The 24,514-nt window shown below is 32.8% G+C and overlaps 1 protein-coding gene across 17 annotated transcripts in view; it reads right to left on the bottom strand.

Annotated features, from left to right (window-relative positions):
* Nucleotides 1–24,514, bottom strand: part of GPHN (gephyrin) — a 608,525-nt gene that overhangs the window by 296,396 nt on the left and 287,615 nt on the right. The window lies entirely within an intron of this gene.

Below are 24,514 nucleotides of genomic sequence, written 5' to 3'. Positions count from 1 at the left end.
TGAGGTCTCCTGAGAAGAAACACTTTCTATATTACAAACTGCTTTATTGATGTTTATAACTTTTTCTTAGAGACTGTAAAATCTTAGAGTCTTAAAAATCAACCATGTAGTATTACTGAGAACAATCTTAAAAGAATTCTTTCGATAGGGCTAATATTTACTTCATTATCTACTTGAAAAAGTCACAAAAGCAGTGTTCAACATTTAATGAATTTGGGATCACATAAAGATGATGTACTCCAAAGTACAGTAGCACACTTTATTTAAGGGAAAATGAAAAAAATATAAAAATAGCTGAGAAGTCTTTCACTTAAACAGATACTTCAAATAACAACATTTATCCATCCATCCAACAAATATTTATTAAGTATCTACTATGTACTAGGTATTATTCTAGGCATTGATGTTACAGTAGTGAATAAAACACATTTCTAAGAGTGTGTAAATTCAGTGTCACCTACTACATGAAAAACCTGATTGATGAATTACATATGAGAATTACCTACAAGAGATGCAATTCACTAATTTCTATAGATTCTCTAAAATACACCGTTGGATTTGGTTGGGCCGCAGTGGTCTACCTAGAATGCCTTTTCCGACTCTTCAAAGAATTGTTTTACTGTATGCAAGTGGATCCAATGAAATGGCTCAGTGAAACTCACATTTACATTAGGAAGTATTTGAGGCCATTGTATACCACATTTCTCTGTGATCCTCTTTAAGAGGAGCTATTGGAGAAACTTTCTCTTAAGGTACTCTGTGCCACCAGTTTTTTTTTTTTTTTTTATCTTTTTTAAAAAATTACAGTGCTTGTGAGTCAAGTTACCCTTGAAAACAGAGACAAACCTGTGGATACTTTTTAGTACAGAACACAGCTTAATTTCCTCTTATTTTTCCTTGCCTTATTTCCCCACATTTATCTTATTAAAAGTTCTGTTGTGTTTTACGTATTTGGGCAAACCATCCTAAATATTTTTCAGAGTATTAATAACTGTATGGATGATGGATAGATGGATGGATGAAAAAATGTATTTTTTGTTTAAAGATTTTATTTATTTATTTGAGAGAGAGAGAATGAGAGAGAGCACATGAGAAGGGTTAGGGTCAGAGGGAGAAGCAGACTCCCCGCTGAGCAGGGAGCCTGATGTGGGACTCGATCCAGGGACTCCCAGATCATGACCTGAGCCGAAGGCAGTCGCTTAACCAACTGAGCCACCCAGGCGCCCGAAAAAATGTATTCTTTACAGAGAAGTCTTCATCTTTTTCTTAACATAATTTAGGGAGGTCAATTGATGGTGAAGCCCTCTAGATATCTGGACCTATAGACACAAATTTTCCTTATTTGAGAACATAAAAGGAAAATATACGCTGTGGTGATGCCACTAAAAGGCACTAGTGTCTACAGTGGTTAGTGCTGAAGTTGTCAGACTCTTTCTAGGACTACCACAAATCAACCTCTTCGATAAGGTATTTCTAAATAATGCACAAAATAGCCTTTTTTACATCTATATCAAATACAGCTTTTCCATAAAACATCAGAACCCTTCTATTTCCTTTTTATTTTCTCTTCCTCTAAAGCTGTTTGGTATAGCAGAAAGATCACCATCTGTGAAGTCAGACAATGCCAGCACACAGTTAAGCTTCATGAGAGCAAGGGCTGGATGGGTTGCAGCACCTAGCACAGTGCCCAACTTATAGCATGTGTACTAAATAAATATTTGTTGAATAAAAGGATGAATAAATGAACCAATATAGGTTTGAAACCCAGCTGTATCACTTAGTTTCTCCGTGAATTAGAACAAAATATTTAATCTCTTGGAGGTTCAGTGTACTTATGAATAAAATGGAGATAATAACAAAACCTACCTACATCTTATGAGAATTAAATCACCTAGTATAGAATAGGCATTCAATACATGTCAATTCTCTTTATGCCTCTTCTTTCCAATTCTCCTTATATCCTTGAAGTTTTGATTGTACCAGTTAGAGAACAGGAACAATACAAAAATCCAGAAACCAAACCTAGAAAACAGTGGTTGAAAAGCAAAGATGAGGGGAAAGAGAACAGAGAGCAAGAACCTAAATGTAAGAACACTGGCAAGTGGGGAACAGGGAGCAGAATACTGAAATACTGGATCTAAGGAATAAGCAACCAAATGAAATGTTTGAATTGGAAGATGGACAGGAGGGTAAGAGCTGGGTAAAAACATATATAAACCATAAATGAAAAGATACAACTAGAAGGCAAAGAGCAAGGGAATAAAACTCAATTTAGAATAAAATGAGAAAATATTATCTATCTAAATTATTAGAAAATAGAAACAGAAGAATAGTTTTAATAAGTGTAGCTTTATCTGTGCCTGTTAATGAAGAGATAACAAGCACTCATTATCAATAGGCTATTTATAATCAATGACAAAAGAGAATGCCATTAAAAGTTTGAAATTTTTTCTTAATTAGCTTAAAAATGTTTCCAACTTTCTTATACATTATTTATTTATCAATTCTTTTTTCCTTGAGCAATAGCAGAAGTTTATAATCCTACTTCAGATATAACCTTTTCTGAACTATGAGAGTCCAAAATAATAAGGTTTAACTGGATTTAGCCATTCTCTTTAAATAAAACATTTCATCTTTAACTTCTAAATACTTTCTAAACTATGAAAGTTGTTGAATACTTTCTAAACTATGAAACCTCCAATGGAAAATCACTTATTGTGATCTTTTTCTTTTATTAGTGACAGTTTCAAGATAACATTAAAGTCAAAAAGTGCTTCAAAGACTGCTCAAGTTGCAAGAAAAAAAAAAGCGTGTCATAAACAATGATTTTATAGCCCAGAGAACTGGTCAATGAAATTCAGATCCATTTTAATTTCACAGGAAAAACAATCTTAAAAGATGTTATTGCTAACAGGCAATGATGTTTAAATATGTATAGGACACATATTACCTAAATGTAAATGTGCATAAATTCCTTATACCTCATGGTGAATGTGAATAAACACTTAGTATAGCACTTTTATTTATTTTTCTAGACATATTTTTGTCAATAATCTATATATTAATAATTATATGCTTGCTACTTGACTATATAAATTTAGTAAAATTTCCTCCTAACAATTCTTGCAGTGCCCTCTACTGAATAACCTTAAATCACAAAGAGTATCTTTGAAACACTATCTAATAATGTTACTAATAATATTATTAATAATGTTACTCTATCAAGGTAGGATATTTACAGCAGTAGTTCTCAGCCTTGAGCGTGAATCAGAATCTCCTAGACTCCTTGTTAAACACTGACTGCTAGGTCCCACCCAGAGATTTTGATCAGAAAGTCTGGTTGGGGCCTCAAAATGTACATTTCTAACAAGTTTCCAGGTTGATGCTGGTCAAAGGACCAAATTTTGAAAAACACATTGCAGATGGAAGAAATGAAGCAGATTAATGATAATGTATACCACTTGATCTAATCTTCATGATTACCTTATGTTCAACTTTGTAAAGCAGATTGAAATAAATGTGAGGAGTCTTTATCAGAGCAAATATAGACCTACTGAAGAGGTAAATTAGGTAAAAAATAGGCAGTTTAATGACAGCCAATTAAATTTTCCTTACTTTATCGATTAAAGGGCAAACACATTAATTTTATTTTACAATTTAGAAAAGGGTTGTAATAACCTAAACATTCAGAGCCTGCTTCTATAATTATCCTATGGTACAAAGAAGCTATCTTTAATGTACTTCTTTTCTCAGAATTACACATGATGGATAAAACTTGTACATGACTAACTCCTATGGATATTCAAGGAACACCAGCTATAAATCTACTCTTCTTCTCTCATTTAAGAAACAGCAGAATGGAAGAGTCATATTATTCTAAGGACAGCCTTGAATTTATTCTAATTAATTAAAATATTCATTTGCATATTTTGTTCATTTTAAATTAGTTGCAAACACCTTTCAACCAATCATAACACATCAGTGTATCATAACGTGTGACTAAGTGGTTAAATGCTACTGTTACACAGAAGCTGCAACCAGGGAATGGAGGTAGTTATCTCAGTTTTACTTGGAAAATATGATCTTATTTGCGTATTTCTTTTCCTCAGAGTTTTTAGCCTTCTTAAATATTTACATCTTCCTCCACTCTCGGAAGAAGTAGAAAACTTTTCAAAATGGAGATATTCCCATTTTGTTTTTCAGTTAAAGTTATACAGTGTTTAAATAAGATCTTGGTATGATGAAAGATCAAAGGAGACAGTTTAATTGTACAGAGAAAACACAAAAGAGTAAAAATTTAAGTATTGCAGCAGTGTCATTTTCCATTCCATTTAATGAACATATACTTTGCAGTGAGCATCAGATGAAAAGACTCCAGAGTTGAAACTCAGTTCCCATTAAGTGTCACAGAGTTAACATATCATCATGCTAAGTAAGGTTCTAATGTTTAAAGATAAGTATTTCTTGTATAGCATGGCCCCTAAAGCAAGCCAACCAATTTATCTAGCTCAACAAAAGGATTTATTTATTTTTTAGATTATTATTTTTTTTTAAATTATTTATTAGAAAGAAAGAGAACAAGAGTGAGAGAGAGCAAGAGTGAGAGCGGTGGGTGGGGGAGGCCAGAGAGAGAGAGAGTGAGCAGGGGCAGAGGGAGAGGGAGAAGCAGACTCCCTTCTGAGTAGGGAGCCCAATGTGGGGTTTGATCCCAGGACTCTGGGATCATGACCTGAACTGAAAGGCAGATGCTTAACCAACAGAGCCACCCAGGCACCCACAAAAGGATCTATTTTAATGATGGAATAAAAACTGGTTTCTGGGCTACTGAGAATATGCTTTTTCATGGGTGATTATAAGATTTCCAAGTGTTGGGGCGCCTGGGTGGCTCAGTCGTTAAGCGTCTGCCTTCGGCTCAGGTCATGATCCCAGAGTCCTGGGATCGAGCCCCACATCGGGCTCCATGCTCCGCAGGAAGCCTGCTTCTCCCTCTCTCACTCCCACTGCTTGTGTTCCCTCTCTCACTGTGTCTGTCTCTGTCAAATAAATAAATAAAATCTTAAAAAAAAAAAAAAAAAGATTTCCAAGTGTTACTTTATGAAAAATCTCACTATGTTTGCTAACATTTAGATCCCAACTCTTGTTAACCAACTTGAGAGTATATAGCAAGTACTTCCTAACTTTACAACTTTTCTTTTTACACAGTGAGTTATTTTTCACATTATTTTCCTCCTTTATCTAAACATTAACTTGATAATCAAATTATCAAACAAAAAAATCAGGGAATTCAGATGAGAAAATTATTTTTGTGAGATTTTCATGAGAATACTTATCATCATATTCCACTTATATAAATAGCACTACTTTACATCTCACTGCAGGGAAAGGTGAAAGAATGGCGATATTTCTATCGATTATTAGCATTTTTATATCTGCAATATACATTTATTCATTTTTGGCATTATGTGAAAAATAATAAAGTTCTCTTTTAAGGTAGGGTGTGGTTGCATATATCTTTTCTTTTTTCCTTTTTTTAAAAATATTTTATTTACTTATTTGAGAGAGAGAGAGAGCGCGCATGCGGGGGGGGGGGGGAGAAGGAGAGGGAGAAGCAGACTCCCTGCTCAGCCCTGATGTGGGGCTCAATCCCAGGACCCTGGGATCATGACCTGAGCCAAAGGCAGATGCTTAACCGACTGAGACACTCAGGCACTCCTGCATATGTATATAGAAAAAAATGTTACTCATTCATACTCTTCAAAAGCTGATATATAGATATAGGAAAATATCTTATTTCTCAAATCTGAAGAAAGAAGAAGTTGAAAGATGATACAATTTGAAATTGTACTAAAAGGGGGCTGTCTGGTTAGTCAACTGGTGAGAATATAACCCAGTCTCTATTCCAGCTACTCTGGAGTTGTTTTTTTTTTTTTTTTTTTAAATGTAGTTAGTAGTGTATAATATAAACAGAAACAAAAAGCTGCCTAAAAAAATCTATACATTGAATTTTTACTTTATTATGATGATACACAATTACTTGGTATACCTAAAGCAATGCAAGTTTTAATATTCATATAACAACATAACTAACTGTGCTTAAACATCTTAATTGAGACTAAAAGAAACAAGCTCCCCTACAACCCAGCAGTTGTACTACTGGATATTTACCCCAAAGACACAGATGTAGTGAAAAGAAGGGCCATATGCACCCCAATGTTCATAGCAGCAATGTCCGCAAGAGCCAAACTGTGGAAAGAGCCAAGATGCCCTTCAACAGATGAATGGATAAAGAAAATGTGGTCCATATATACAATGGAATATTACTCAGCCATCAGAAAGGATGAATACCCAACTTTTACATCAACATGGATGGGACTGGAGGAGATTATGCTAAGTGAAATAAGTTAAGCAGAGAAGGTCAATTATCATATGGTTTCACTTATTTGTGGAACATAAGGAATAGCATGGAGGACATTAGGAGAAGGAAGAGAAAAATGAAGAGGGTGGGAATCGGAGGGGAAGATGAACCACGAGAGACTATGGACTCCGAGAAACAAACTGAGGATTTTAGAGGGGAGGGGGGTGGGGGGATGGGTTAGCCCGGTGATGGGTATTAAGGAGGGCACATATTGCATGGAGCAGTGGATGTTAAATGAAAACAATGGATCGTGGATCACTACATCAAAAACTAATGATGTACTGTATGGTGACTAACATAACATAAAAAAAAAAAAGAAAGAAAGAAGCTCCTACTTTAGGCCTATATGTACTACTTGCAAATGGCTCACTGTCAACTGATTTTACAAAGTCTAAAACTTTGCTCTTTTGCCCTGAGATGTGATAATTCTCACTGTGGCCTCTTTATAAAGAATCTACATGAAGAACATGTAATTATCACGTTTAAAGTTCTCATTCTGCAAAACTGGATTCTCACCAAAATAGGCACATGTGATAAAGTGAGAGGAACAAGAAATAGGTGAAGTAAAGGAAGTGGGATGAGTGGAAGAACTGCTGAGAAGAGAGAAAAAAGCAAAAACAGCTCCTTTCTATTTTAATTATCATTATAAAGTGTTGTACTTTGTCATCTCATACCACCCTCAGTTTTAAAATTAGAAGCCAATTGGGAAAGAAGAAAATGAGTAAGTCCTTCCTAAAAAGAAAGAAATCCAATATTTCTGTTGTTTTGATAAAAACTTAAGTAAGTAGAAGTTCCATTAGTAAAGATGAGAGAAAAATGTATACACGTAAGTATCTGGAGCCTATGACATGCTGTAGCTTGAATTAAACGAGTTGCTCTACAGTTTTGCTCATCTAAAAATTGATTATAGAGCTATTAATGTCTCAGTTTATGATCAGGCTTTTTATTTATCATCTATAATCTAATAGTATTTAATTCTTCACATATTAAATGATTATCAGGTTATGTTTTTATGCCTCTGGAAGTTTATCTATCTCTCAGTTTTCCATTTGTAAAAAGGGGTAATGATATTTGTTGTTATTCTTAAAAAACTGAAGTGTTAACACTATAAAAAATTTTTAGCTAACTGAAAGGATGTCACAATATAATACTAGTATGACAACATACACCACATTAAATTTATAATGCTCTGACAAGGCTCTTATTTCTCTTATTTACTACACTGGAGAGCTAAACATGAGTAATATTTTTAACTACATAATTCAATAATTATAAGTTTTTATTTATGGTCCTTTCTTATAAAACACCTACTGATATTTTCTATTTAAATAATTAACATATTCCTGTATTACATAATACAGAGGAGATTTATTACTTCTCTTTTTGTAAATCCTACGACTAATCCAATGCCACAGGGTAAATCAATAGAAAACCCCAGAAAGGAACTCAGACCTATGGACTCCATCCAATTCTGAACTTAATCCATTAATCTGTTATTGTATGTTTTCAGTTTATAAGACATTGCACCCCATTCAGACATAGGAATGATTTTTTTTCTCTGCTTAAATGCAATAAAACATATAAAATACTTAGTATCATTCCTAATATATATCAAATACTTAACAAATGTTGGGTACTATTATTTATACTAACACACAAATCTAAAGTCACCTATGTTGTAGAAATTGTTATAGCCAAAGCAACTGTGAAAACTGAATAGTTCTATAAGAAAGAGTACAGAATAGAAATTATGAGAGGAATATGTCTATTTTTGAATGTACATGAATTACCAGAAGATGTCTAAAGAATGTAACATGCCAGCAACAATCTTGAAAATTTAATGAAGAATTATCAGGAGCAGCAGTTTTGAAGACACTGATTACCAGGAAGATAGCCTTGGACATTACCATACCTCTGAAGGAGACTGGGAAAGGAATGTGAGAAGATAGAAAATATCTTTTGAAGGAAAAAGAACTAATAGCACCTCTTGATTTACACTTTTGCCTAAGTCCAACAGAAAACAGCAATGTAGGGATGCCTGGCTGTTGCAGTCAGCCAAGTGTCTGGCTCTTGATTTTGGCTCAGGACATGATCTCAGGGTTGTGGGATCAAGCCCCACATCGGGCTCTATGCTCAGCGCGTTGTCTGCTTGTCCCTCTTCCTCTGCTTCCCCCCATTATCTCTCTCAAATACATAAATAAAATCTTAAAAAGAAAGAAAACAGCAATGTGATTATGTTCCTAAGCAAAGATGAAAAAATGTGTCCATAACTTTATATTAATTTTTAAATTTCCCTAACAATCATACACTAAAAATTAAAGATGTAAAAATAACAGCTGTCAGAATGGGAATAAGATTCAGGATGGTGAAAAATAGGGTAACACAAAGAGGCAATGTTCCACTCAATTCAAGTTAATGCTCTGCTGCTCATATTAAACACAGGGTTCTTAACATACTCATTTTCAATCAACTATTATTATACTCCATAGTAGAAAAATTTACTTTTTAAGAGCCTCCACATATACAAGAATGGATTAAAAAATTCAGTAAGTTACAACCTGGAAGAAATAGAAAAGGAAGAAGACATTATTTATTAAATAAAATTGACATAAGTTAGATGAAGGAAAATCTTTACCTTTATTATATTGGAAGTAAAATCTCTTAACAAGAAACTTAAAAATAATCAGGGGCCTAATTTTTAAAAACTGTTCTAAAAAGAGGTGCAGATATCCTTTACCACTGAAAAAGGTATAACCACAGGAATGCAAAAAAATCATAAATATAAAGAAAGTCTTAGAAAATTAAATATCAGTTCTCATATACACTTTAATTTGAAAAACGTGTATAAAAATATTTTATTCAATGAGGTTCTTCCAAGGAATCATAATTTTTATAGACTTGTGCACACATACACACACACACATATTTTTTTAGTGTGGAATTTGGGGTTAATATCTCCAAATCAGGATCTGTAATTTAAGCTTTGAGGATTGCAGACTCTTACAGAACATCCATACTATAGTACTTAGAATAAGGTAGTTTGCTATCCAAATGAAGCCTATGTTGCCCTAAAGACAGATTTAAGAAAAGTCAAAATAGAGTCCATTATTGAAGAAAAAAATTACACTTCATAAAATGAGGAATTGGGATTGAATTCTTCAAGTTAGGGCTATAGGAAACTGAACAGTTGACTTTATTAGAGCAGATGGTAGGAGTGGGAGGAAGTTGGTTGTATCTACTGGCACTAAATAAATCCCATCATCTAGTCAGAATGGGTAGAAATGATTATCCTTATTAACATACACACAACACACATACCAACATACACACACAGCCATGAGGCTGTTCATTTATAACCTTTCCTCTTTCAATGTTACCTTGATGCCCATTTTAGTCCATTGATACGCTCTAGAAATTGTACCCCTAAGTGTGGCTTAGTTATGCAAGAGCCAAACCAAATTCATAAGAATCAACCAACAAAGGATATAAAAAAAATCAGTTCTTTTTAAAATTCAGGTTTTTAAAACAAACCTGAAAGATTTGGTAACCAAGCAATATTATTTTATACTGAGGTAATTACGAATAGGTTAACTTGGGTCTTCTCTTCACATAAAAAATTAAGTATCCAAGAGCAGAGGATACCCAATGCAGGAACATTAAGTGGAACAGATGGAAATGCATTTTGCTCAAAACTGCAATAGGAAGGGCAGATTCTATACCTAACAGAATTTGCCTCTAGGGAAAGGAGAGAAAACAAAGAAATAGGTGGGGATGTGGGGAACAGCAAGACTAGATTCTGTCATGTCCTGGTTTCCCAGTTTGGTTTTTTTCCCCTTAATGCAAGCTGCCCAGAAGCTATGAGATATTTTGAAATTTTCTCTGAATAATTTTCAGATACCACAGCTTCATCAAATTCTCTATCTTTTTAAAGCCTTTTCTATTACAAAATGATGGGTCAATGTAAGGAATATTTTCCTTAATCTTCTGACCTGTCTCTGATCAGCAGCAATGACAAGAAGATATCAAAGAGAAACATTAGTTGTTTAAACTGAAGGAATCAGAAAAAAAGAATAAAATTATTACATAGTATTCATTCCCAGCACCTCAAAATAAATCTGGCCTAAATCAATCAGGGCAAATGTAGGTCTACTCTTAGAGCTAGTTATAAAAATGGAGATTAAATCTGAGTTGTTCTTGTGTCACTGAGAGAGGTAGGTCAGGAAGCTAAATAAGTAATAATTACTAGAAATCAAAACATTAGTCTGTGAAAAGTGGTTAAGATTATTAAAGCAGAAGACAAATGATAAGGGTCATTATCATAACTGAAAAGCAAGCTCAGATATTTAAGTTTTACCTTAGAGTAATATGAGACACTATAATGTTTTGAGTCTAATATGACATTTCAGGCATAAATCTTTAAAGACAAGGTCACTGCTTTTGGTTAAACTATAGATAACTGTAACTTAAGATTCAAAAATGAGTGGGTTTTCAATCCTGGCATTTTTTTTTTCTTTCAAGATTTTATTTAAATTCGAGTTAGTTCACATATAGTGTAGTATTAGTTTTAGGGGTAGAATTTAGTGATTCATCCATTGAATATAACATCAGTGTTCATTATATCAAGTACCCTCCTTAATGCCCATTACCCAATTGCCCTATCCCTCCATCTACCTCCCCTCCAGCAGCCCTCAGTTTGTTCCCTATATTTAAGAGTCTCTTATGCTTTGCCTCCCTCTCTGTCGTTATCTTATTTTTCCTTTCCTTTCCCTATGTTCATCTGTTTTGCTTCTCAAATTCTATATATGAGTGAAATCATATGGTATTTGTCTTTCTCTGTATTATTTCGCTTAGCATAATACACTATAGTTCCTTCCACATCATTGCAAATGGCAAAATTTCATTGTTTTTGATGGCTGAGTAATATTCCATTGTATAGATATACCACATCTTTATCCAATTCATCAGTTAATGGACATTTGGGCTCTTTCCATGTTTTAGCTATTGTTTTCAATCCTGGCATATTAAGATCATTCTACAGGTTGGTTTCAAGATTTTTCAGAGTTTTTCAATTAAGTGGGATAGTAAAATTATTATAAGTCAGAGGTAAAATTATTATGTGGGAGGAGCAAAACTTTTAATATATTATCTTACATTAAAATATACTATTTTTATTATGTAATAAAATATTTTATTTATTTTTTATTTATTTTTTTAATTTAAGTAGGGTCCAAGCCCAGTGTGGAGCCCAACACGAGACTCGAACTCACAACCGTGAGATCAAGACCTGAGCTGAAATCAAGCGTCAGATGCTTAACCAACTGAGCCACCCAGCTGCCCCCGTGATAAAAGATTTTAAAAACTTGTTACCTAAAACATAAAAGTGGGAAGGCACATAGCAGCAGAAAAAATGACAATACTGAATACATCAGGAAGAGAAAATAATACAATGCTTATTCAATTCAGTTTTGAAATATACGATCTTCATCAAGAAAACACTTTAGAACTTTTAATATAAACCACAAATTTAATAGGTACATGGCACCCTAGGATTTGATATATTGTTTTCCTAATAAATGTGGTCTGTTTTCTATCTAAAATTTTAGAACAAGTTTCTGTATTATATTATGAACCTCAAAGTAGACATTTCACATATTTACAACACAAAATGAAAACCTGTGTAAAATAATTTATAACTTTTTCAATACTTTGAAGATACATTTTTCTGTCTGTTTCATTCCAATGTTGTTTAAAAGCCTACTGTCATTCCTTTGTAAGTGATCTGTCCTTTCTCTCTGGCTACTTTTAAGATCTTCTCTTTTATTTTGGATTTGAAGTTTCATTTTAATGTATTCAGGCATCAATTTATTTTACTTATCCATCTCAATTTATACTGTATCTCCAGGACATGTGGTTTCATGTTTTTTTCAGCAGTTTGGTAAATTTACAGCCGTTACCTCTGTAATCATTGCCTTTCCTCCATTCTCTTCTTTTGGGGCTTTGATGTAATGTAGTTTGGACCTTCTCATTTCTTTCTTCATACCTTATGTCTCTCCCATATTTATATAACATCATCTCTCTATGTAATTATTCCAATATGAAGTAATTTTCTCAGAACTATGTTTCAGTATGCTAATTCTTCTGCTGGTCTAATCTGCTGTTTCATCTGTTCACAGATTTAAAAATTTTAATTTATATTTTCCCATTTCTAGGAGTCCTATTTTCTTCCAAATTGCTCATTCAAAAATAATGGTCTTTTGCAATGTTTTTACCTTGTGTGTCTTTGTTCTTTTGAAGATTTCATCATAGGTAGCTTAAGCATACATCCTGGCTTATCAGGGACAGTTTGATAAACTTTTCTTGTGCCTGTATCCTGTCTGGGTTAGCATTAGTCCTAAACAAAAGTTCCCTAGTATGAAAAATGAATGATAGTGGTCACCAAATTCTGGGATGTGCTGTATTTTGTATTTGACAGTTCTAGTAGTTGTCACATTTTTCAGTCCCCCTATTGATTAATGATTTTGCTGATATTCATGACTTGATCTTAATCTGTTGGAGTATAGCTTACCTAAACTAGGGAAAATTTCCTTTGGTAAAAATTTATTTCTGCTTCTACCTTTAACTAGAGGATTCATTTAAGCACTGACTGGTTCCACTTCAACCTCCCACAGTGGTCTCACAGACTTAGGGAATCCCAGACTGAATTTCACATACTGCTGTTTGTCCAAGCCTAAGTGTCTCACCAACACTGTAGCTATACCCATCTGTCCTCAGGGTGTCTCCTCTGTCTCCAAAGTCCTGGTTTCCTACAGTTCTAGCTCCTGCTCCCTGCTGCTTTGACCTACAACTCATGGTAGTTTTTGGGGGAGAGTGAATCTAAAGACAGTGTGTATGTCCTTTTACATGGTATGCCTTACAGGTTATTTCCTATTAAACCAGATCAAGTTTTTCTACAGTGGGAAGGTTTTTCAAAGTACTAAAACAATAATTATTCCAGGCTGTACCCTCTTTGTAAACTGCTTTATTTCCTACAAAATTAATGTCTTTTATAACATTACACTGAAATTTTTGATAAATTGCAGATTGCCCTACAGAAAAATGGTACCAATTTATACTCTGAACAGTGGTCTTTTCTCCCAAACCTTGCTACTTCCAGGCAATCTGTTTTAAACAGCTATTTAACTCATGTGTACAAAGGATACAATATTTTTGAATTTTACATTTCTTACCAATTATAATGAGCACATATTTAAAAGCAATTTGCTTCTTTCCCACTGCAAACTGCCTGATTATATCTTTTGCCTGCTATTTTATATTGGAGGCCATATTCTTCCTGTTGAATTATTAAGAAATTTCTACATATTAAAATATTAAAACTTCGGCAGTTGAATCTCTTGCAAATATTAATTTTTAACATTTAACATTTGTAACAATTTTTGCTTAGTTGGCATTTCCATTAAGAGGTTTCCAATGTTTAATGATAGGGGGTTCTATCAATATTTTTATTATATTTGCTAGTTTTATGTCTCATCTAGAAAGGTTTCTCTTACCTAAAGATCATAAAAATAACTTAATTTTTAAATCATAAGCTTACAGCTTTTAATGTTTAAATATATAATCATCTGTAGTTTAATTTTAGGTTGCATGATCCATTTCCACCAAAATGGATAGCCAATTTCCTCAACATCTTTTATAGACTGACCCTTCTTTCCCTGAACTTCTTAAAATGTCACATTTATAATGTGTTAAATTCCAATTTTATACATAGTTATATTAATAAATATCATTTGGTGTCATTTATCTCTGACTTTATTTTCCTGTAACATACCAAATACTTTAATCACTGTGCCTTATGTTTTTACATCTGATTGAGTAAGGCCTCTCATTGTTTTACTTAAAGAAAGCACTAGCTATTTTCATAACTTGTTCTTTTAAAAGTATGTTTAGAAGTCAACTTGGTATATTCCCCCCAAAATCCATTGGGAATTATATCACATTCATCAATCAACTTAAGGTAAATTGACAATTTCACAAAAGTATTTGCATTTAAGAATATGGCATAACTTCTTAATCATTCAAGCTATATTTTATGTCCTTTAATAAAGTTTTCTTTATTTAAATCTGGCAAATTCCTTTAGTTTATTCTTGAATATTATAAAGTTCACTTTTTTCTGCTATTGTAAATGAGATCTTTTTTTGTTACTTTTTTTTAGGGAGAGAGAAAACACATGAGCTGGGGTTTGGTGGGGGTGAGGGGCAGAAGGAGAGAGAGAAAATCTTAAGCAGGCTCCACACACAGCACAGAGCGTGACGCTGGACTTGATCTCATGACCCTGAGATCATGACCTGAGCCAAAATCAAGAGTCACATGCTTAAACAGCTGAGCCACCCAGGAGTGTCCCCGTCGTTACTTTTTCTAATGCTTGTTTCTAACTTAGTAATATTAGCATGTAGATTTTTATAAAGTAAAATACTCCTTATTTAGCCACCATGCTGAACTCTTCTTGTTTCTAATACTTTTTCAATGGATTCTTTTGGGTTTTCTAGGTGAATAATCATATCTATAAAGGGTTTACAACGTTAAAAAAATTTATGTTAGAGATGTTCATCTTCAGAAATATTGATAGGTAGTGCGCTGTTATCAAAAGCTAATTGCACTCATTTTCTGGGTCACAAAGAGCCAACTATCTTAACCACTGTCTCAGCAATAAATATATCTTTGCAGTGATACTATTGCCTGGTGACTATGGGGAACTTTCTGACTCACTGCCTTTATTCTCTCTAGTGATGCATGCACAAACAAAAGTAAAATGCAGCAATCTTCCGACCTAGAAATAACAACTGGGAACTCTGTTAATTCCATCTCAGACAGTCTCTTCTCATTCATATGGATACAATATTTTAACTCCTTTTTTCCTTTCCTCTCTCAACTCTTGCTTTTTAGTGTACACAAGAACACACACACTTCTTGCCTCATTTTTAATTCCTGAGCCGAAAACCACCTTATTCATGACTAAATGTATAAATTTAGTGTAAGATAAAAATAAAATAAAAATAGTGAAAATATGAAACAACAGAAAAAAGTTACAAATTTTAAATTAAAATGAAAACAAATAAAAAGCCAATACCATTAGTCTAGACTTGTCCTAGATTATAGCCAATATTCTTACAGATTCTCCATGAAGATTTTCATCAATTTATTTTTTCAACTAATGACATATGTTTTTCTACAAGTTCAAACACTATACATAGATTTGGATGTTATTTTGAATTCAATTTTAATTGCTAACATTGAATTATTTTTCTTTACTGTACACATTTTGTATTTCAATAACACACATAGGCTTTCGAAGGTTGGCTCAGGAAACTATCCTCTGCAAATTTCATATCCAGTTAGTCAAAAAATGCTATTAATTTTATCCTCAGAAAGTCATCTGATTCTTTCTACCCTTGTCTGCCTTTAGGTACTCAGCATCCTTTGTTTGAATATTTCAATAACCTCCTGATTAATGTTAATAGCTAAGTTTATTACCATTCAATCCATCCTCTACTCTGCTGCCAAAATGGTCTTTCTAAAATGCAAATCTCACTACATTCGTTGCTGTTTAACATCTTTCAAAAAAAATCTTCACTTTCTACTAGAAAAAACCCAAATGCCTTTTATATGATACAGAGTGTCCATCATTTGGCCTTACCTACCTCCAGGCTCTTTGTTACCAGTTCCCCTTCAAAACCCATTCTGCAGCCAGACTGACCTATTGGCAGACTTAGGATTTCAGCAATTGTTTCTTTACAGTAGATTAATATATACTGGCATATTCATACAATGGATTATTGTACGGTAGTGATAATGAACAAACAACTACATGCAACAAATCAATTTTACAAACATAATGTTGAGCAAAAGAATCCAGACACAATACATTTCACAGTATAAAATTTCATTTGTATAAAGTTTACTAAAAAACAAAAACTATCAATGATGCCAAAAGTCAAAACTGTAATACTCTTGAGGGTTGGGCTGTTACTGAAAGGACCACAAGAGGGGGCACAATCTGGGATGTTGATAATCTGGTTCTTGATGGGCCTGCTGGTCACACAGGTATGTTCATTTTTTGAAAATCCATTAAGTTGTAACTATGGTATTTGTGTGCTTTTAGTAAACTTAAAGTAAAAGGTAAACAATGATAAAAATAAGAAAAACAGCAATAACAACAGTTCCAATATCACTTCTTTGAAAATTTCCCTAACTCCCTCAGATGAACTTTATCCTACTCCTAATATATCACATATACACCATTACTATATCATGTTATAGTTTATTTATCCAATTCCTTCCATTTCCTAACCATAATGTAACTTCCTTGAGTACTATGATAATAACTTTCTATCCATGTGTCCCCAGCCCCAAGCACAGTGCCTGGCAGTTAATAAGTACTCAATAATATTATGTAAATGAGGATTTCTCATTTTCTGCACTATTACATTTTGGGCTGGAAAATTCTCTGTTGTAAGGACTGTTCAGTGCATTGTAGGATGTTTACCAGCATCCCTGACTTCTATTCATCTAATGTCAGTAGGAACCCTTCAGTTACGACAACCCAAAATGTCACTAGGCATTGCCAAATGTTCCTCAGGGTCCAAAAAATCCCCAGGTTGAGAATCAGTTATATAAATAAATCTTTCTGTGGAAAAATTCAAGCCAAGTGTTAAACAGTTCACTTACTGAAAAACTTTGGGCATGAAGTGATTTGCATGTTAGGGGCAACTAAAAAAAAAAAAAAGAAAAGGGATCTTTTGAACACTCGAGGGGAATTAAGCTTTACGTATCTGAAAAAGTGTATAAAATGCCTTAAATGTAGATAATCAAATGGTAACTCACATTAATTGCATGCTAGAATATTATTTCTTTTGGAATTCCTATGAAGAAAAATGAGTTTGCCAAGGAAAAAATTATATAAATAGAAGGACTGGGTATTTGGTATTTAAAAAAAAAATGATTGCAGGGCGCCTGGGTGGCTCAGTCATTAAGCGTCTGCCTTCAGCTCAGGTCATGATCCCAGGGTCCTGGGATCGAGCCCCTTATCAGGCTCCCTGCTCAGCGGGAAGCCTGCTTCTCCCTCTCCCACTCCCTCTGCATGTGTTCCCTCTCTCGCTGTGTCTCTCTCTATCAAATAAATAAAATCTTATAAATAAATAAATAAATAAATAAATAAATAAATAAATAAATAAAATGATTGCTATAGTAGCCATGTATATTCAATGTCCTAATCATAAATTTTGAAAAGCTTATATCTATGAAAGGACAATTAATTCTAGAATATTATGGTTCAATAATTTTCTATCCATAAAGTATTTAACATGAACGTTCCATAAGAAATGAATAGTTAGAAAATAAACTATTGTGCATCAGCTATGGAAAAAAAGAAAAACCTCACAAAGGGCATAACTAGCTTGTTAGAAAAGAATGTGTTTGTACTTTATTAACTGCATGCCTTTGATTCAGGATGTGTTTTGGGCTTGACCTCTGCTGTAAGAGGGTAAGTAAGGAAATAATTGAGTACTATTATGTTAATAAAGTTTGAAAAAAGAGAAAATAAACTATATTTATGTATATCTATATTTATGTGTCAAAATAATATAGTTAAAATATAAATCTCATTCTACAAAAATTATTTCCTGACAAGCACTTTCTTAAACTTCTCATTGTAACTAGAATCAGTTTTTAAGAATAGGCTACTGAACCAAAAGAAAACAAAGAAAATGGGCAATATATAAAAGAAAAAAAAAACTAGACAAATACAAGTATTTAATCTCATTATTAGTCTACAATATGCCAATAAATCCATATAATTTTTATCAAATTGTTAAGATTAAAAATGATAATGAATGTTCAGTTCCATAAACTGAGAGTATGAATATATAAATATGCACATATATTCTAGAAGGCAATTTGGCAGTATGTATTATGAGACTTAATTTTTAATCAGTTATTCTATTTTAAGGAAATATTTCTAAAGTGATAATCAGAGATATTTTTGACAATTTATATAAAAAGAATGTTTATGATAGGAAATAAGAAAGAGCCTAAATGGTTCAGACAGGGAACTTAAATTAATCATAGCTTGTTTATACTCTGTAGTGATTGACAACTCCACCCCCCACCCCCAGCCGTTTTTTGGTATTACAGTTATTAAATGGAAAAAAGCTTAATTTTTCCCTTCCTACGGAGTGGGGGGGGGGAATCGGAGGGGGAGGCGAACCATGAGAGATTATGGACTCTGAGAAACAAACTGAGGGTTCGGCGGGGGGGGATGGGTTAGCCTGGTGATGGGTATTAAAGAGGGCACGTATTGAATGGAGCACTGGGTGTTATACGCAAACAATGAATCATGGAACACTACATCAAAAACTAATGATGTAATGTATGGTGATTAACATAACATAATAAAATAAAAAAAATAAAATGAAATAAAAATAAAAAAATTTTTTTAAAAAAGGAAAAAAGCTTAATTTATATAAAAAGGAGAGTGGTTAAAAAGCAAGGACTTTGGAGTCAAGACTACCTAACTGAAATTCTAATTCTATTACCTTCTACTGGCTCTGTGATCTGAGTTATTTTATGATTTAATCTTTCTAAAACTAGTTTTCTTAAGTGGTACTCATGTAGGTTTGTTATTAGGATTAAATAAGATTATATAAAGTGCTTATCACAATGCTTGGCATACAGTAAGTAAACTACAAATTTTAGTAGATAGGATAACAGTTGGGATGATGGGATTAAGAAACCCAAGATATAAACCTGTATATATGATGGGTACCAATGTGAAGACTAATCAATTAGTCCTAGGCAATAATTAGGTGTCAAGATTATTCGTGATTTTTATTTACTTCATTTTGCTTCCTGTATTTCCCAAATTATTTTTTGGAAAAAACATTATAATCAGAAATATAATCAGAAATATATATTCAGAAAAAACCAGGTGTTTCTTTTAATGTTATTAATAAAAGGCAAGATAAATATTTAAAAATCTACACCTTTTCTTTCTCCTAAATGACCATATACTTTTCTCATCTTTAATCTCATCTTTAATACTTTAAAATCTCATCTTTAATATTGTGTCACAATAAAAATGTCACCATTTTATGCTTTTATTAAATACTTATCACATGCAAAATACTATGTTATACTGTGTTCCTAATATTCTAACACTAACTGGGAGGTATGGAAATTTGAAGACAAATTTTCTTGTTAATAAAATAGGAGCTCTCTGCAGATGGTCTTAAATTTTATTTTTTACTAACTAATCATAATGAGAGGATAGCTAAAAAGGCTTTTTACCTTTACCTCCTCACAAGATCAATCTTAATTTTGACCAGAAGGCATTGAGTTGAGAATGAGAACATACGAATTTATCTTATAAGAGATTTTTTCTTTCAGAATATTTGCTTAGATATCTATACGGGGATTATTACATCTAACTGCAAAGTAAATACATATCTACTACTATTGTATGGCTAGAAACAAACCAAAGAAAAATTGATTCCTGAACATCTGAGATGTTTTTATACTGCTGACATGAATAAAACATAATCTCTATTTCTTCATAAAGACGAAGTATCATAAGAAATCTAAAAAGTGTTCAGAGATAAATACAAAATTGGATGGTTTGTATTTTGTACTTTCAAATATCTAACTAGTGAGCTTTTCAAGTACTGATTTGATATTCATGAAATTAAATACTATTAAATATACATAAAGGATCTTTGTATCAAATAGTTGCCATAGATGATGCAATGAACCTCTCACAATGATCTTTCTCACTCCACTGGACCTCTGTGCCACAGGTGTAATACATTAATTTTTGCCAGCAACATTGAAATATTGGATGGTGGGATAGCAAAGAGGAGAGAAAGAGATTAGGGGATGTAGAGACTAGCTATTAGTGACTGCTGTTGTCACGGTCTATATTCAAAACTGAAAGAGTAAAACTACTTCCATAAAATGTTTATGTAAGGAAGCTATATCTTCCTTTGCAAGGTCCTAAATTTGCCCCACTGTCTTCAGGAAAGAATGACAACTTGTTCGTTAGGGGTAGTTGCCTACAAAGAATCTCTTAATAGCAAGGAAATTTAGGGGATTTTCTTGTTACTAAATGTAAAACAGACTTGAGTCCTAATAAGGGTGTGATAGGAAAATTGCCTTTTCAAGTTAACTTTCACAAAAAAGAAACACATTATATAACATTATTTTCAGTTTAGCTTTCCTTAAAATAAAAACAGGATTTCAGAGATCACAAGAAAAGGAAAAGTATATTTATTACTAATAAAATGTTACTTATATTTTCCTTTATCCCAGATCTTATACCTTAAAATTTCTGTGTAATCTTTATTTTGCACTAAAAATGTTTCCCAGAATAAATACAAGTGAAGCAAAATCTTTTAAAATTATTCACTTTTTTAAGAAAACAAGTTAAATCTGGATGTAATTTCTATTTTGGTCCTTCTCTCCTGACATGAGAACTTTGATCTTCCCTCACCTGTGCTGACAAAATAAATAACTTTAGTAGGACATCAGGAGATGGGAGGAAAAAATAGGTTACTAAAACTTATCTTAGGTATAAGCACTTTAAAGAGATTCCCTTAAAGCAATCATTGTGAATTAGTGAGCCAATGGGAATGAAGCTTACTGCTCTCAAGTTTGATGGCACCCATCAATCTGGGGAGGACAAATAAATTCCTAATTCAAATGGCTAATTAATCAAATTCATAATAAAAACTAATGAATATAACTGAAACTTCTGATACCAGGAATTCAAGCGAGTTTTAGTTGACAGTGAGAATGAATTAAATTCTCAAACATTTTCAATACTGGTATGTAGCTATACGCCCAAGAGGAGAATACCTCATTGTGCTTGCAATAACATTCAAGAACAACCTCCTGAACATTGGTTATCAATTTTTTTCTAGTCAGTCTCTACTTTTCCACTATAAAATTAATAACATTGGGTTTAGATAATGCTATTTATTAACAGCTACCAAAGAAATCACTAATTGTCACTGAATGCTCCAGGTTTCAAAATTAAAGAGATCCTTATTGGCATTTAAACTATTAGCAGAATCCTTCAGTTGTGATGAGGCATTAATTATAGAAGGCATTCTTACTCCTGAATCACTGAAGCTTAGAAGAAGTGAAAGGATTTCCTTATACACAATTACTCTGACTTTGAATATTTTCTCTGAAGAACTAGAAGAAAATAACAAAATTTTGAAATGATACTAGAAATGCATTTTTTTTTTTTTTTTTTTGTTAAATGTCTTTTCCCCTCTTTTGGAATGTAAGCTCCTTGAGAACAAGGCCTTATCTTTGTGTTACATACTCCTAACAGACTACATAGCACAGAACAAGCCTTTTAAAAACAGGTTCTGAGAGAATTATTGGAAATTATGAATTAACTTCTCTCCTATGCATATAGAATAGTACTAGTTTATGTACCACTCGGGAGAATTGAGAAGCCCCTCAAATCATTTTTTTGTGTTTGATAGTTTAGATGAGAAATCTTGGCTGAGAAAAGCTAGACAAAGTATGTAAAATCACCAAAAAATTGTTAACAAGTGAAAACATTATCACCTAATGGATTGAAAGTCTTCTTTCCTAAATCCATTTTTATTGCATATTTAACTACTTCAGTTTTAAACTCCTTAAAGACAAGACCAATTCTTCCCAACTTTTGTAACCCTGTAAGGTCTAGGATACTATGGTATAGAGTTCAATTTAACTCACATTGTGTTTTACCAGTGGATTAAAACACACACACATGCATACACACATTGCCTAAACCATATCTCCAACCTACTGAGCTAGAATCTCTGGGGGTTGGGTCAAAGGCATCTTTTTAGAAAAATCTCTATAGGTAGAAAACTGGGTATCCAGAATTGAGTACCAGTGAATTTAAAATTGAATTCCTATTAGTGTTGCTGGCTCCTATGAACGTGTAACCTAGTTGCCTCATCTCAATCCCATTATCTTCATTTAAACCTTGCCTTTCAAATGCTTACTTCTTTAAAAGTCTGCATTATTTCATCTCAAAGACTTGCCATCATCTGTCCTAAAATTGGTATATTTTTTAATTCAATGTCCTTCAGAATCATCTTTGCTGTCCTTCAAACATGAATCATCTGTCCAATTTCATTCTCCCTTTCATTCTTAGAATGTAAGGTCTTCCAAATCTCACTTGGTCTTCTGTGTCTTCCTAAAAGTTTATAATTTCTTCTGTTCCTAATACAGTATCTTGGACTTAGCCATCTTTCATGTTACTTATATAGTTCCCCTGAGGTCTTTAATTTCCTCTTAGACAAGAATATTAAAAGCTATGGAGTTCACTTCTACATAAATACCCAAAGAATGGAAAGAAAAACAGACCCTTGCACACCAATGCTAATGGCAGTATTATTCATAATAGCCATAAAAATGGAAACAACTTAAGTGTTGTCTATCAACAGAAGAATGGATAAACAAATTGTAGGATACACATAAATGGAATATTAGTCTTAAAAAGGAAGAAAATTCTGATATATGCTACCACATGGATTAACCTTGAAAATACTGTTAAGTGAAATAAGTCAAACACAGAAGGCCAAAAATTGTATGATTCTACTTATATGGGGCAAATCCTAGAATAGGCAAATTCTGAGACAGATACTAAAACAAAGGTTACCAGGGGGTGGGGGAAAGAGATATGGGGGATTACTGTTTAATGGGTACCGAGTTTCTGTTTTGCATGATGAAAAAGTTCGGGAAACAGATAGTGGTAATGGTCGTACAAAATGTACTAATGCCACTGAATTGTATACTTAAAATGGTTAAAACAGTAAATTTTATGTTATGTGTATTTTGCCACAATAAAAAAAATAAAAAGCTACTGAAATTATTTTCTTGACTTTTCTACAGCAGCCTTTTTCTTCATACTAATTTTATCTCTATTATTAAAGGAAAAGGAAAAAAAATGTCCATACCCTTTTTCTATATTCCCTAAATTTATCATTCTCTTTTTAGCTTTTTCCTTTTCCTTTTCCATTTCATTTTTCATAAAAATAAAATAAAATTTAGTATGGATACTCAGAATTTTCCACACTTAAGCACAATGATGTTGTGGATACATACACACAAAGTACACCTCAAAAGTACACACAAAGAACACTTCAAATCTATACACACATACACACACGCACACACACTTGCATACACACATACATACCCCACTTTCAATTTCCTTAGACTTTTGAAATTGTTTGCAAGTTTCACCAAAATTCTTCACTTCTTGTTTGATCTTGTTTTTCATTTAAATGTAAGTAAATAAGACATCAAGCTTCAAGCAAATAATTTTGTATTCCAAGTTCTTTTTAGATGTCAAATACTTAGCAAATAATGGGAAAATGTCAAAGTTTACCCACACACAAGAAAATATAGTCTAAAAGGAGGGAAAGATAAATATATCAAAAGGATCTCTAAAGAACTGATATTACATAAATTATGCGGTGGCTGAGAAATGATATTCTCAAAGGAAAAATGGAGCAGGGTGGAAAGCTACTTTAATCTAACCACAAAGAACTATAACTAAATTTATTATTTTTTTGAGATGAAACTTAAAGTTTTAAAAAATTCTTCCAGTCTTACTAAAAAGGATAATATTAATAGGAGTAACTCATCCTCATGAAGCCCTGGAACATGAAAAATAAATTAGGAAATAAATTTAATATATGGAAAATCATTGAAAGATCCCATATACAAGAAACAAAAGTACATAATATATGACGTGAAAGGTCAACTGAAGCAAAGATGATAAATTATTTGAAAAAAATCTATTGCTAAATAAAGGGAAGAATGTGGAATTGTTTAAAAAAGCAGAAAGGATGGGTGATAGTTTAAAAGTCAGTTTAGGAGTAAACTGGACTGGACTGTTAAATAGTGAAGCATTTTCCTATTTCTAAGGTATGTTTGGACAATACGTAGGCAACACTTTTCTTGGAAATAAAATCTGATCAGAGTTACAAGACAACAGAGGAACAACGCCAGTGATTTACCAGATGCAGAAAAGTATA

Source organism: Phoca vitulina, unplaced genomic scaffold (assembly GCF_004348235.1).
Source record: "Phoca vitulina isolate PV1807 unplaced genomic scaffold, GSC_HSeal_1.0 scaffold7, whole genome shotgun sequence".
Classification (NCBI taxonomy): Eukaryota; Metazoa; Chordata; class Mammalia; order Carnivora; family Phocidae; genus Phoca; species Phoca vitulina.
This window is presented reverse-complemented; position numbering and strand designations above follow the sequence as displayed.